The sequence below is a fragment of the Saimiri boliviensis genome, chromosome 5 (assembly GCF_048565385.1).
Source record: "Saimiri boliviensis isolate mSaiBol1 chromosome 5, mSaiBol1.pri, whole genome shotgun sequence".
NCBI classification, from domain to species: domain Eukaryota; kingdom Metazoa; phylum Chordata; class Mammalia; order Primates; family Cebidae; genus Saimiri; species Saimiri boliviensis.
This window is the reverse complement of record NC_133453.1, coordinates 156,252,369-156,267,078: the sequence shown is the minus strand read 5'-3', so window position 1 is coordinate 156,267,078 and position 14,710 is coordinate 156,252,369. Positions and strand designations below refer to the sequence as shown.

At 44.8% G+C, this 14,710-nt stretch overlaps 1 long non-coding RNA gene across 1 annotated transcript in view; it reads right to left on the bottom strand.

Moving 5' to 3' along the window:
• LOC141584491 (uncharacterized) overlaps positions 1 to 14,710 on the bottom strand; it is a 467,917-nt gene that overhangs the window by 106,929 nt on the left and 346,278 nt on the right. The gene's annotated exons all lie outside the window — the stretch shown is intronic.

Below are 14,710 nucleotides of genomic sequence, written 5' to 3'. Positions count from 1 at the left end.
CACATGAAAGTGCCTGGCAGACTGACTGGCAGAGGGCTGGAAATCAAATCCAAATCTTCGGACGTGTAATTTCACAGGGTGCACCGCCTCCTTCAGGCCCAATGTGACATTTCAATGGCTTAACGAGGGCTTGAGGGGATGGATGTCAACATGAAAAGACATTCGATTAAATCGGAACTGTCTTTGGCCCATTGTCTCTAAGGAGAATGTGCCTGGTTCAAATTCTCAGTTTGCTTCTCACCTGAGAGATGTGACCTCAGTGGTCAATGGGAAATGAGCTGGTTTCAGTCACCAACCTCTAACTCATCACCAAGAAAATTTCCTTCAACCATACATGGATTGTGTTTTCAGGAGTGCTGGGCTTCATCCACAGTTGTGAGTAACATGCTAAAAGAGGAAAAAAGATTTGCTGCTCAGGAATGGAGACAGAAATACAGACACAAACACACAGACACACACACACACACACACAGACACGACACAAAAATCACCCAAACACAGGCCGCACACACAACTACTCGTGTTCAGCAAAATACTTAGTGGTATGAGGTGGGCTTTGAACCCGTCCATGCTCCAAAGGAAGACACACCTTTTGCTATTTCACCCGTCTATTCTCGTAGGGAATGTGAATAATTCTTTCAGACATGGCTCATGATGACAGGGACCACTCTCATTTCACCCTCAGAGGCAGACAAGAGGACTGCAGAGGACTCAGGTGTCCTCCCTGCTGAATGAAGAGGACTCTCATTTCCCCTTGAACCCAAAGACACAGCAAAAGTAGCTTTCTCTTTGAAGAGCACACAACTTTAAGTGCTTTAGCACTTAAAGAGTGGACCGTTTTAGCTGTGTATTCTGAAAAACATGTCTAGCATTCAAAGCACGGACAGTTTTAGCTGTGTATTTTCCAAAGTTGTCTCTACCTGCCATAGCTCATGAAGTCAAAACGAGTGAGCTGTGTCCCCTTGATTTGAGCGTTCTTTTAGTAAGAAAGGATTAAGTTCAATTTGAATTTTGGAAGACTGCTTCTCATCTTGTCAATCAGCTGTCAGTTTTGTGTGTTAATTTCTAGGAGAGGTAATAGAGTCAATCCAAAACCAAAGGTGTATTCAAGTCCAGATTGACAAGTCAAACCAAGAAAGCAGGCACTCAGCTGGCAGAGGGATCTTTTCCCAGTGGGCGTTAAGGTCCACATAAATCCCTGTGAAGGAATCGGGAATCAGAGACAGAAAGGGACCCGCCTAATGCTTGTCACATGAAAGTGCCTGGCAGACTGACAGGCAGAGGGCTGGAAATCAAATCCAAATCTTCGGACGTGTAATTTCACAGGGTGCACCGCCTCCCCCAGGCCCAATGTGACACTTCAATGGCTTAACGAGGGCTTGACGGGATGGATGTCAACATGAAAAGACATTCGATTCCATCGGACCTGTCTTTGGCCCATTGTCTCTAAGGAGAATGTGTCTGGTTCAAATTCTCACTTTGCTTCTCACCTGAGAGATGTGACCTCAGTGGTCAATGGGAAATGAGCTGGTTTCAGTCACCAACCTCTCACTCATCACCAAGAAAATTTCCTTCAACCACACATGGATTGTGTTTTCAGGAGTGCTGGGCTTCATCCACAGTTGTGAGTAACATGCTAAAAGAGGAAAAAAGATTTGCTGCTCAGGAATGGAGACAGAAATACAGACACACACACACAGACACACACAAACACACACACACACACACACACACATGACACAAAAATCACCCAAACACAGGCCGCACACACAACTGCTCGTGTTCAGCAAAATACTTAGTGGTATGAGGTGGGCTTTGAACCCGTCTATGCTCCAAAGAAAGACACACCTTTTGCTATTTCACCCGTCTATTCTCGTAGGGAATGTGAATAATTCTTTCAGACATGGCTCATGATGACAGGGACCACTCTCATTTCACCCTCAACGGCAGACAAGAGGACTGCAAAGGACTCAGGTGTCGTCCATGCTGACTGAAGAGGACTCCCATTTCCCCTCGAATCCAAAGACACAGCAAAAGTAGCTTTCTCTTTGAAGAGCACACAAATTTTTCAAAATACACAGCTAAAACGGTCCCCGCTTTAAGTGCTTTAACACTTAAAGCGGGGACCGTTTTAGCTGTGTATTCTGAAAAACATGTCTAGCATTCAAAGCACGGACAGTTTTAGCTGTGTATTTTCAAAAAGTTGTCTCTACCTGCCATAGCTCATGAAGTCAAAACGAGTGAGCTGTGTCCCCTTGATTTGAGCATTCTTTTAGTAAGAAAGGATTAAGTTCAATTTGAATTTTGGAAAACTGCTTCTCATCTTGTCAATCAGCTGTCAGTTTTGTGTGTTAATTTCTAGGAGAGGTAATAGAGTCAATCCAAAACCAAAGGTGTATTCAAGTGCAGGTTGACAAGTCAAACCAAGAAAGCAGGCACTGAGCTGGCAGAGGGATCTTTTCCCAGTGGGCGTTAAGGCCCACATAAATCCCGGTGAAGGAATCGGGAAACAGAGACAGAAAGGGACTCGCCTAAGGCTTGTCACATGAAAGTGCCTGGCACACTGACTGGCAGAGGGCTGGAAATCAAATCCAAATCTTCGGACGTGTAATTTCACAGGGTGCACCGCCTCCCCCAGGCCCAATGTGACACTTCAATGGCTTAACGAGGGCTTGACGGGATGGATGTCAACATGAAAAGACATTCGATTCCATCGGACCTGTCTTTGGCCCATTGTCTCTAAGGAGAATGTGCCTGGTTCAAATTCTCACTTTGCTTCTCACCTGAGAGATGTGACCTCAGTGGTCAATGGGAAATGAGCTGGTTTCAGTCACCAACCTCTCACTCATCACCAAGAAAATTTCCTTCAACCATACATGGATTGTGTTTTCAGGAGTGCTGGGCTTCATCCACATTTGTGAGTAACATGCTAAAAGAGGAAAAAAGATTTGCTACTCAGGAATGGAGACAGAAATACAGACACACACACACACAAACATACACACAAACACACACAGAAGACACAAAAATCACCCAAACACAGGCCGCACACACAACTGCTCGTGTTCAGCAAAATACTTAGTGGTATGAGGTGGGCTTTGAACCCGTCCATGCTCCAAAGGAAGACACACCTTTTGCTATTTCACCCGTCTATTCTCGTAGGCAATGTGAATAATTCTTTCAGACATGGCTCATGATGACAGGGACCACTCTCATTTCACCCTCAGAGGCAGACAAGAGGACTGCAAAGGAATCAGGTGTCGTCCCTGCTGACTGAAGAGGACTCCCATTTTCCCTCGAACCCACAGACACAGCAAAAGTAGCTTTCTCTATGAAGAGCACACAACTTTTTCAAAATACACAGCTAAAACGGTCCCGCTTTAAGTGCTAAAGCACTTAAAACTGAAAAACATGTCTAGCATTCAAAGCACGGACAGTTTAGCTGTGTATTTTCAAAAAGTTGTCTCTACCTGCCATAGCTCATGATATCAAAACGAGTGAGCTGTGTCCCGTTGATTTGAGCATTCCTTTAGTAAGAAAGGATTAAGTTCAATTTGAATTTTGGAAAACTGCTTCTCATCTTGTCAATCAGCTGTCAGTTTTGTGTGTTAATTTCTAGCAGAGGTAATAGAGTCAATCCAAAACCAAAGGTGTATTCAAGTCCAGATTGACAAGTCAAACCAAGAAAGCAGGCACTGAGCTGGCAGAGGGATCTTTTCCCAGTGGGCGTTAAGGCCCACATAAATCCCTGTGAAGGAATCGGGAATCAGAGACAGAAAGGGACTCGCCTAAGGCTTGTCACATGAAAGTGCCTGGCAGACTGACTGGCAGAGGGCTGGAAATCAAATCCAAATCTTCGGACGTGTAATTTCACAGGGGGCACCGCCTCCCCCAGACCCAATGTGACACTTCAATGGCTTAACGAGGGCTTGACGGGATGGATGTCAACATGAAAAGACATTCGATTCCATCGGACATGTCTTTGGCCCATTGTCTCTAAGGAGAATTTGCCTGGTTCAAATTCTCACTTTGCTTCTCACCTGAGAGATGTGACCTCAGTGGTCAATGGGAAATGAGCTGGTTTCAGTCACCAACCTCTCACTCATCACCAAGAAAATTTCCTTCAACAATACACGGATTGTGTTTTCAGGACTGCTGGGCTTCATCCACAGTTGTGAGTAACATGCTAAAAGAGGAAAAAAGATTTGCTGCTCAGGAATGGAGACAGAAATACAGACACACACACACAGACACACACACACACACACACACACATGACACAAAAATCACCCAAACACAGGCCGCACACAACACTGTTCGTGTTCAGCAAAATACTTAGTGGTATGAGGTGGGCTTTGAACCCGTCCATGCTCCAAAGGAAGACACACCATTTGCTATTTCACCCGTCTATTCTCGTAGGGAATGTGAATAATTCTTTCAGACATGGCTCATGATGACAGGGACCACTCTCATTTCACCCTCAGAGGCAGACAGGAGGATTGCAAAGGACTCAGGTTTCGTCCCTGCTGACTGAAGAGGACTCCCATTTCCCCTCGAACCCAAAGACACAGCAAAAGTAGCTTTCTTTTTGAAGAGCACACAACTTTTTCAAAATACACAGCTAAAACGGTCCCCGCTTTAAGTCCTTTAACACTTAAAGCGGGGACTGTTTTAGCTGTGTATTCTAAAAAACATGTCTAGCATTCAAAGCACGGACAGTTTTCGCTGTGTATTTTCAAAAAGTTGTCTCTACCTGCCATAGCTCATGAAGTCAAAACGAGTGAGCTGTTTCCCTTTGATTTGAGCATTCTTTTAGTAAGAAAGGATTAAGTTCAATTTGAATTTTGGAAAACTGCTTCTCATCTTGTCAATCAGCTGTCAGTTTTGTGTGTTAATTTCTAGGAGAGGTAATAGAGTCAATCCAAAACCAAAGGTGTATTCAAGTCCAGATTGACAAGTCAAACCAAGAAAGCAGGCACTGAGCTGGCAGAGGGATCTTTTCCCAGTGGGCGTTAAGGCCCACATAAATCCCTGTGAAGGAATCGGGAAACAGAGACAGAAAGGGACTCGCCTAAGGCTTGTCACATGAAAGTGCCTGGCAGACTGACTGGCAGAGGGCTGGAAATCAAATCCAAATCTTCGGACGTGTAATTTCACAGGGTGCACCGCCTCCCCCAGGCCCAATGTGACACTTCAATGGCTTAACGAGGGCTTGACGGGATGGATGTCAACATGAAAAGACATTCGATTCCATCGGACCTGTCTCTGGCCCATTGTCTCTAAGGAGAATGTGCCTGGTTCAAATTCTCACTTTGCTTCTCACCTGAGAGATGTGACCTCAGTGGTCAATGGGAAATGAGCTGGTTTCAGTCACCAACCTCTCACTCATCACTAAGAAAATTTCCTTCAACCATACATGGATTGTGTTTTCAGGAGTGTTGGGCTCCATCCACAGTTTTGAGTAACATGCTACAAGAGGAAAAAAGATTTGCTGCTCAGGAATGGAGACAGAAATACAGACACACACACACAGACACACACACACACACACACACACACACACACGACACAAAAATCACACAAACACAGGCCGCACACACAACTGCTCGTGTTCAGCAAAATACTTAGTGGTATGAGGTGGGCTTTGAACCCTTCCATGCTCTAAAGGAAGACACACCTTTTGCTAATTCACCCGTCTATTTTCGTAGGGAATGTGAATAATTCTTTCAGACATGGCTCATGATGACAGGGACCACTCTCATTTCACCCTCAGAGGTAGACAAGAGGACTGCAGAGGACTCAGGTGTCGTCCCTGCTGACTGAAGAGGACTCCCATTTCCCCTGGAACCCAAAGACACAGCAAAAGTAGCTTTCTCTTTGAAGAGCACACAACTTTAAGTGCTTTAGCACTTAAAGAGGGGACCGTTTTAGCTGTGTATTCTGAAAAACATGTCTAGCATTCAAAGCACGTACAGTTTTAGCTGTGTATTTTCAAAAGTTGTCTCTACCTGCCATAGCTCATGAAGTCAAAACGAGTGAGCTGTGTCCCCTTGATTTGAGCATTCTTTTAGTAAGAAAGGATTAAGTTCAATTTGAATTTTGGAAAACTGCTTCTCATCTTGTCAATCAGCTGTCAGTTTTGTGTGCTAATTTCTAGGAGAGGTAATAGAGTCAATCCAAAACCAAAGGTGTATTCAAGTCCAGATTGACAAGTCAAACCAAGAAAGCAGGCACTCAGCTGGCAGAGGGATCTTTTCCCAGTGGGCATTAAGGCCCACATAAATCCCTGTGAAGGAATCGGGAATCAGAGACAGAAAGGGACTCGCCTAAGTCTTGTCACATGAAAGTGCCTGGCAGACTGACTGGCAGAGGCCTGGAAATCAAATCCAAATCTTCGGATGTGTAATTTCACAGGGTGCACCGCCTCCCCCAGGCCCAATGTGACACTTCAATGGCTTAACGAGGGCTTGACGGGATGGATGTCAACATGAAAAGACATTCGATTCCATCGGACCTGTCTTTGGCCCATTGTCTCTAAGGAGAAAGTGCCTGGTTCAAATTCTCACTTTGCTTCTCACCTGAGAGATGTGACCTCAGTGTTCAATGGGAAATGAGCTGGTTTCAGTCACCAACCTCTCACTCATCACCAAGAAAATTTCCTTCAACCATATGGATTGTGTTTTCAGGAGTGCTGGGCTTCATCCACAGTTGTGAGTAACATGCTAAAAGAGGAAAAAAGATTTGCTGCTCAGGAATGGAGACAGAAATACAGACACACAAACACACACACATACACACACACACACACACACACACACACACAAGACACAAAAATCACCCAAACACAGGCCGCACACACAACTGCTCGTGTTCAGCAAAATACTTAGTGGTATGAGGTGGGCTTTGAACCCGTCCATGCTCCAAAGGAAGACACACCTTTTGCTATTTCACCCGTCTATTCTCATAGGGAATGTGAATAATTCTTTCAGACATGGCTCATGATGACAGGGACCACTCTCATTTCACCCTCAGAGGCAGACAAGAGGACTGCAAAGGACTCAGGTGTCGTCCCTGCTGACTGAAGAGGACTCCCATTTCCCCTCGAACCCACAGACACAGCAAAAGTAGCTTTCTCTTTGAAGAGCACACAACTTTTTCAAAATACACAGCTAAAACGGTCCCGCTTTAAGTGCTAAAGCACTTAAAACTGAAAAACATGTCTAGCATTCAAAGCACGGACAGTTTTAGCTGTGTATTTTCAAAAAGTTGTCTCTACCTGCCATAGCTCATGAAGTCAAAACGAGTGAGCTGTGTACCCTTGATTTGATCATTCTTTTAGTAAGAAAGGATTAAGTTCAATTTGAATTTTGGAAAACTGCTTCTCATCTTGTCAATCAGCTGTCAGTTTTGTGTGTTAATTTCTAGGAGAGGTAATAGAGTCAATCCAAAACCAAAGGTGTATTCAAGTCCAGACTGACAAGTCAAACCAAGAAAGCAGGCACTGTGCTGGCAGAGGGATCTTTTCCCAGTGGGCGTTAAGGCCCACATAAATCCCTGTGAAGGAATCGGGAAACAGAGACAGAAAGGGACTCGCCTAAGGCTTGTCACATGAAAGTGCCTGGCAGACTGACTGGCAGAGGGCTGGAAATCAAATCCAAATCTTCGGACGTGTAATTTCACAGGGTGCACCGCCTCCCCCAGGCCCAATGTGACACTTCAATGGCTTAACGAGGGCTTGACGTGATGGATGTCAACATGAAAAGACATTCGATTCCATCGGACCTGTCTCTGGCCCATTGTCTCTAAGGAGAATGTGCCTGGTTCAAATTCTCACTTTGCTTCTCACCTGAGAGATGTGACCTCAGAGGTCAATGGGAAATGAGCTGGTTTCAGTCACCAACCTCTCACTCATCACCAAGAAAATTTCCTTTTAGCACTTAAAGCGGGGACCGTTTTTGCTGTGTATTCTGAAAAACATGTCTAGCATTCAAAGCACGGACAGTTTTAGCTGTGTATTTTCAAAAAGTTGTCTCTACCTGCCATAGCTCATGAAGTCAAAACGAGTGAGCTGTGTCCCCTTGATTTGAGCATTCTTTTAGTAAGAAAGGATTAAGTTCAATTTGAATTTTGGAAAACTGTTTCGCATCTTGTCAATCAGCTGTCAGTTTTGTGTGTTAATTTCTAGGAGAGGTAATAGAGTCAATCCAAAACTAAAGGTGTATTCAAGTCCAGATTGACAAGTCAAAGCAAGAAAGCAGGCACTGAGCTGGCAGAGGGATCTTTTCCCAGTGGGCGTTAACGCCCATATAAATCCCTGTGAAGGAATCGGGAATCAGAGACAGAAAGGGACTCGCCTAAGGCTTGTCACATGAAAGTGCCTGGCAGACTGACTGGCAGAGGGCTGGAAATCAAATCCAAATCTTCGGACGTGTAATTTCACAGGGTCCACCGCATCCCACAGGCCCAATGTGACACTTCAATGGCTTAACGAGGGCTTGACGGGATGGATGTCAACACGAAAAGACATTCGATTCCATCGGACCTGTCTTTGGCCCATTGTCTCCAAGGAGAATGTGCCTGGTTCAAATTCTCACTTTGCTTCTCACCTGAGAGATGTGAGCTGAGTGGTCAATGGGAAATGAGCTGGTTTCAGTCACCAACCTCTCACTCATCACCAAGAAAATTTCCTTCAACCATACATGGATTGTGTTTTCAGGAGTGCTGGGCTTCATCCACAGTTGTGAGTAACATGCTAAAAGAGGAAAAAAGATTTGCTGCTCAGGAATGGAGACAGAAATACAGACACACACACACACAGACACACACACACACACACACACACACACACACAGACACAAACACACAGGACACAAAAATCACCCAAACACAGGCCGCACACACAACTGCTCGTGTTCAGCAAAATACTTAGTGGTATGAGGTGGGCTTTGAACCCGTCCATGCTCCAAAGGAAGACACACCTTTTGCTATTTCACCCGTCTATTCTCGTAGGGAATGTGAATAATTCTTTCAGACATGGCTCATGATGACAGGGACCACTCTCATTTCACCCTCAGAGGCAGACAAGAGGACTGCAAAGGACTCAGGTGTCGTCCCTGCTGACTGAAGAGGACTCCCATTTCCCCTCGAACCCAAAGACACAGCAAAAGTAGCTTTCTCTTTGAAGAGCACACAAATTTTTCAAAATACACAGCTAAAACGGTCCCCGCTTTAAGTGCTTTGGCACTTAAAGCGGGGACCGTTTTAGCTGTGTATTCTGAAAAACATGTCTAGCATTCAAAGCACGGACAGTTTTAGCTGTGTATTTTCAAAAAGTTGTCTCTACCTGCCATAGCTCATGAAGTCAAAACGAGTGAGCTGTGTCCCCTTGATTTGAGCATTCTTTTAGTAAGAAAGGATTAAGTTCAATTTGAATTTTGGAAAACTGCTTCTCATCTTGTCAATCAGCTGTCAGTTTTGTGTGTTAATTTCTAGGAGAGGTAATAGAGTCAATCCAAAACCAAAGGTGTATTCAAGTCCAGATTGACAAGTCAAACCAAGAAAGCAGGCACTGAGCTGGCAGAGGGATCTTTTCCCAGTGGGCGTTAAGGCCCACATAAATCCCTGTGAAGGAATCGGGAATCAGAGACAGAAAGGGACTCGCCTAAGGCTTGTCACATGAAAGTGCCTGGCAGACTGACTGGCAGAGGGCTGGAAATCAAATCCAAATCTTCGGACTTGTAATTTCACAGGGTGCACCGCCTCCCCCAGGCCCAATGTGACACTTCAATGGCTTAACGAGGGCTTGACGGTTTGGAAGTCAACATGAAAAGACATTCGATTCCATCGGACCTGTCTTTGGCCCATTGTCTCTAAGGAGAATGTGCCTGGTTCAAATTCTCACTTTGCTTCTCACCTGAGAGATGTGACCTCAGTGGTCAATGGGAAATGAGCTGGTTTCAGTCACCAACCTCTCACTCATCACCAAGAAAATTTCCTTCAACCATACATGGATTGTGTTTTCAGGAGTGCTGGGCTTCATCCACAGTTGTGAGTAACATGCTAAAAGAGGAAAAAAGATTTGCTGCTCAGGAATGGAGACAGAAATACAGACACACACACACAGACACACACAGACACACACACACACACACACACACACATGACACAAAAATCACCCAAACACAGGCCGCACACACAACTGCTCGTGTTCAGCAAAATACTTAGTGGTATGAGGTGGGCTTTGAACCTGTCCATACTCCAAAGGAAGACACACCTTTTGCTATTTCACCCGTCTATTCTCGTAGGGAATGTGAATAATTCTTTGAGACATGGCTCATGATGACAGGGACCACTCTCATTTCACCCTCAGAGGCAGACAAGAGGACTGCAAAGGACTCAGGTGTCGTCCCTGCTGACTGAAGAGGACTCCTATTTCCCCTCGAACCCAAAGACACAGCAAAAGTAGCTTTCTCTTTGAAGAGCACACAACTTTTTCAAAATACACAGCTAAAACAGTCGCCGCTTTAAGTGCTTTAGCACTTAAAGCGGGGACCGTTTTAGCTGTGTATTCTGAAAAACATGTCTAGCATTCAAAGCACGGACAGTTTTAGCTGTGTATTTTCATAAAGTTGTCTCTACCTGCCATAGATCATGAAGTCAAAAAGAGTGAGCTGTGTCCCCTTGATTTGAGCATTCTTTTAGTAAGAAAGGATTAAGTTCAATTTGAATTTTGGAAAACTGTTTCTCATCTTGTCAATCAGCTGTCAGTTTTGTGTGTTAATTTCTAGGAGAGGTAATAGAGTCAATCCAAAACCAAAGGTGTATTCAAGTCCAGATTGACAAGTCAAACCAAGAAAGCAGGCACTGAGCTGGCAGAGGGATCATTTCCCAGTGGGCGTTAAGGCCAACATAAATCCCTGTGAAGGAATCGGGAATCAGAGACAGAAAGGGACTCGCCAAAGGCTTGTCACATGATAGTGCCTGGCAGACTGACAGGCAGAGGGCTGGAAATCAAATCCAAATCTTCGGACGTGTAATTTCACATTGTGCACCGCCTCCCCCAGGCCCAATGTGACACTTCAATGGCTTAACGAGGGCTTGACGGGATGGATGTCAACATGAAAAGACATTCGATTCCATCGGACCAGTCTTTGGCCCATTGTCTCTAAGGAGAATGTGCCTGGTTCAAATTCTCACTTTGCTTCTCACCTGAGAGATGTGACCTCAGTGGTCAATGGGAAATTAGCTGGTTTCAGTCACCAACCTCTCACTCATCACCAAGAAAATTTCCTTCAACCAAACATGGATTGTGTTTTCAGGAGTGCTGGGCTTCATCCACAGTTGTGAGTAACATGCTAAAAGAGGAAAAAAGATTTGCTGCTCAGGAATGGAGACAGAAATACAGACACACACACACAGAGACGCACACACACACACACACACACACACACACACACGACACAAAAATCACCCAAACACAGGCCGCACACACAACTGCTCGTGTTCAGCAAAATACTTAGTGGTATGAGGTGGGCTTTGAACCTGTCCATGCTCCAAAAAAAGACACACCTTTTGCTATTTCACCCGTCTATTCTCGTAGGGAATGTGAATAATTCTTTTAGACATGGCTCATGATGACAGGGACCACTCTCATTTCACCCTCAGAGGCAGACAAGAGGACTGCAAAAGACTCAGGTGTCGTCCCTGCTGACTGAAGAGGACTCTCATTTCCCCTCGAACCCAAAGACACAGCAAATGTAGCTTTCTCTTTGAAGAGCACACAACTTTTTCAAAATACACAGCTAAAACGTTCCCCGCTTTAAGTGCTTTAGCTGTGTATTCTGAAAAACATGTCTAGCATTCAAAGCACGGACAGTTTTAGCTGTGTATTTTCAAAAAGTTGTCTCTACCTGCCATAGCTCATGAAGTCAAAACGAGTGAGCTGTGTCCCCTTGATTTGAGCATTCTTTTAGTAAGAAAGGATTAAGTTCAATTTGAATTTTGGAAAACTGCTTCTCATCTTGTCAATCAGCTGTCAGTTTTGTGTGTTAATTTCTAGGAGAGGTAATAGAGTCAATCCAAAACCAAAGGTGTATTCAAGTCCAGATTGACAAGTCAAACCAAGAAAGCAGGCACTGAGCTGGCAGAGGGATCTTTTCCCAGTGGGCGTTAAGGCCCACATAAATCCCTGTGAAGGAATCGGGAATCAGAGACAGAAAGGGACTCGCCTAAGGCTTGTCACATGAAAGTGCCTGGCAGACTGACTGGCAGAGGGCCGGAAATCAAATCCAAATCTTCGGACGTGTAATTTCACAGGGTGAACCGCTTCCCCAGGCCCAATGTGACACTTCAATGGCTTAACGAGGGCTTGACGGGATGGATGTCAACATGAAAAGACATTCGATTCCATCGGACCTGTCTTTGGCCCATTGTCTCTAAGGAGAATGTGCCTGGTTCAAATTCTCACTTTGCTTCTCACCTGAGAGATGTGACCTCAGTGGTCAATGGGAAATGAGCTGGTTTCAGTCACCAACCTCTCACTCATCACCAGGAAAATTTCCTTCAACCATACATGGATTGTGTTTTCAGGAGTGCTGGTCTTCATCCACAGTTGTGAGTAACATGCTAAAAGAGGAAAAAAGATTTGCTGCTCAGGAATGGAGACAGAAATACAGACACACACACACAGACACACACACACACACACACACATGACACAAAAATCACCCAAACACAGGCCGCACACACAACTGCTCGTGTTCAGCAAGATACTTAGTGGTATGAGGTGGGCTTTGAACCCGTCCATGCTCCAAAGGAAGACACACCTTTTGCTATTTCACCCGTCTATTCTCGTAGGGAATGTGAATAAATCTTTCAGACATGGCTCATGATGACAGGGACCACTCTCATTGCACCCTCAGAGGCAGACAAGAGGACTGCAAGGGACTCAGGTGTCGTCCCTGCTGACTGAAGAGGACTCCCATTTCCCCTCGAACCCAAAGACACAGCAAAAGTAGCTTTCTCTTTGAAGAGCACACAACTTTTTCAAAATACACAGCTAAAACAGTCCCCGCTTTAAGTGCTAAAGCACTTAAAACTGAAAAACATGTCTAGCATTCAAAGCACGCACATTTTTAGCTGTGTATTTTCAAAAAGTTTTCTCTACCTGCCATAGCTCATGAAGTCAAAACGAGTGAGCTGTGTCCCCTTGATTTGAGCATTCTTTTAGTAAGAAAGGATTAAGTTCAATTTGAATTTTGGAAAACTGCTTCTCATCTTGTCAATCAGCTGTCAGTTTTGTGTGTTAATTTCTAGGAGAGGTAATAGAGTCAATCCAAAACCAAAGGTGTATTCAAGTCCAGATTGACAAGTCAAACCAAGAAAGCAGGCACTGAGCTGGCAGAGGGATCTTTTCCCAGTGGGCGTTAAGGCCCACATAAATCCCTGTGAAGGAATCGGGAATCAGAGACAGAAAGGGACTCGCCTAAGGCTTTTCACATGAAAGTGCCTTGCAGACTGACTGGCAGAGGGCTGGAAATCAAATCCAAATCTTCGGACGTGTAATTTCACAGGGTGCACCGCCTCCCCCAGGCCCAATGTGGCACTTCAATGGCTTAACGAGGGCTTGACGGGATGGATGTCAACATGAAAAGACATTGGATTCCATCGGACCTGTCTTTGGCCCATTGTCTCTAAGGAGAATGTGCCTGGTTCAAATTCTCACTTTGCTTCTCACCTGAGAGATGTGACCTCAGTGGTCAATGGGAAATGAGCTGGTTTCAGTCACCAACCTCTCACTCATCACCAAGAAAATTTCCTTTTAGCACTTAAAGCGGGGACCGTTTTAGCTGTGTATTCTGAAAAACATGTCTAGCATTCAAAGCACGGACAGTTTTAGCTGTGTATTTTCAAAAAGTTGTCTCTACCTGCCATAGCTCATGAAGTCAAAACCAGTGAGCTGTGTCCCCTTGATTTGAGCATTCTTTTATTCAGAAAGGATTAAGTTCAATTTGAATTTTGGAAAACTGCTTCTCATCTTGTCAGTCAGCTGTCAGTTTTTTGTGTTAACTTCTAGGAGAGGTAATAGAGTCAATCCAAAACCAAAGGTGTATTCAAGTCCAGATTGACAAGTCAAACCAAGAAAGCAGGCACTGAGCTGGCAGAGGGATCTTTTCCCAGTGGGCGTTAAGGCCCACCTAAATCCCTGTTAAAGAATCGGGAATCAGAGACAGAATGGGACTCGCCAAAGGCTTGTCACATGAAAGTGCCTGGCAGACTGACTGGCAAAGGGCTGGAAATCAAATCCAAATCTTAGGACGTGTAATTTCACAGGGTGCACCGCCTCCACCAGGCCCAATGTGACACTTCAATGGCTTAACGAGGGCTTGACGGAATGGATGTCAACATGAAAAGACATTCGATTCCATCGGACCTGTCTTTGGCCCATTGTCTCTAAGGAGAATGTGCCTGGTTCAGATTCTCACTTTGCTTCGCACCTGAGAGATGTGACCTCAGTGGTCAATGGGAAATGAGCTGGTTTCAGTCACCAACCTCTCACTCATCACCAAGAAAATTTCCTTCAACCATACATGGATTGTGTTTTCAGGAGTGCTGGGCTTCATCCACAGTTGTGAGTAACATGCTAAAAGAGGAAAAAAGATTTGCTGCTCAGGAATGGAGACAGAAATACAGACACACACACACAGACACA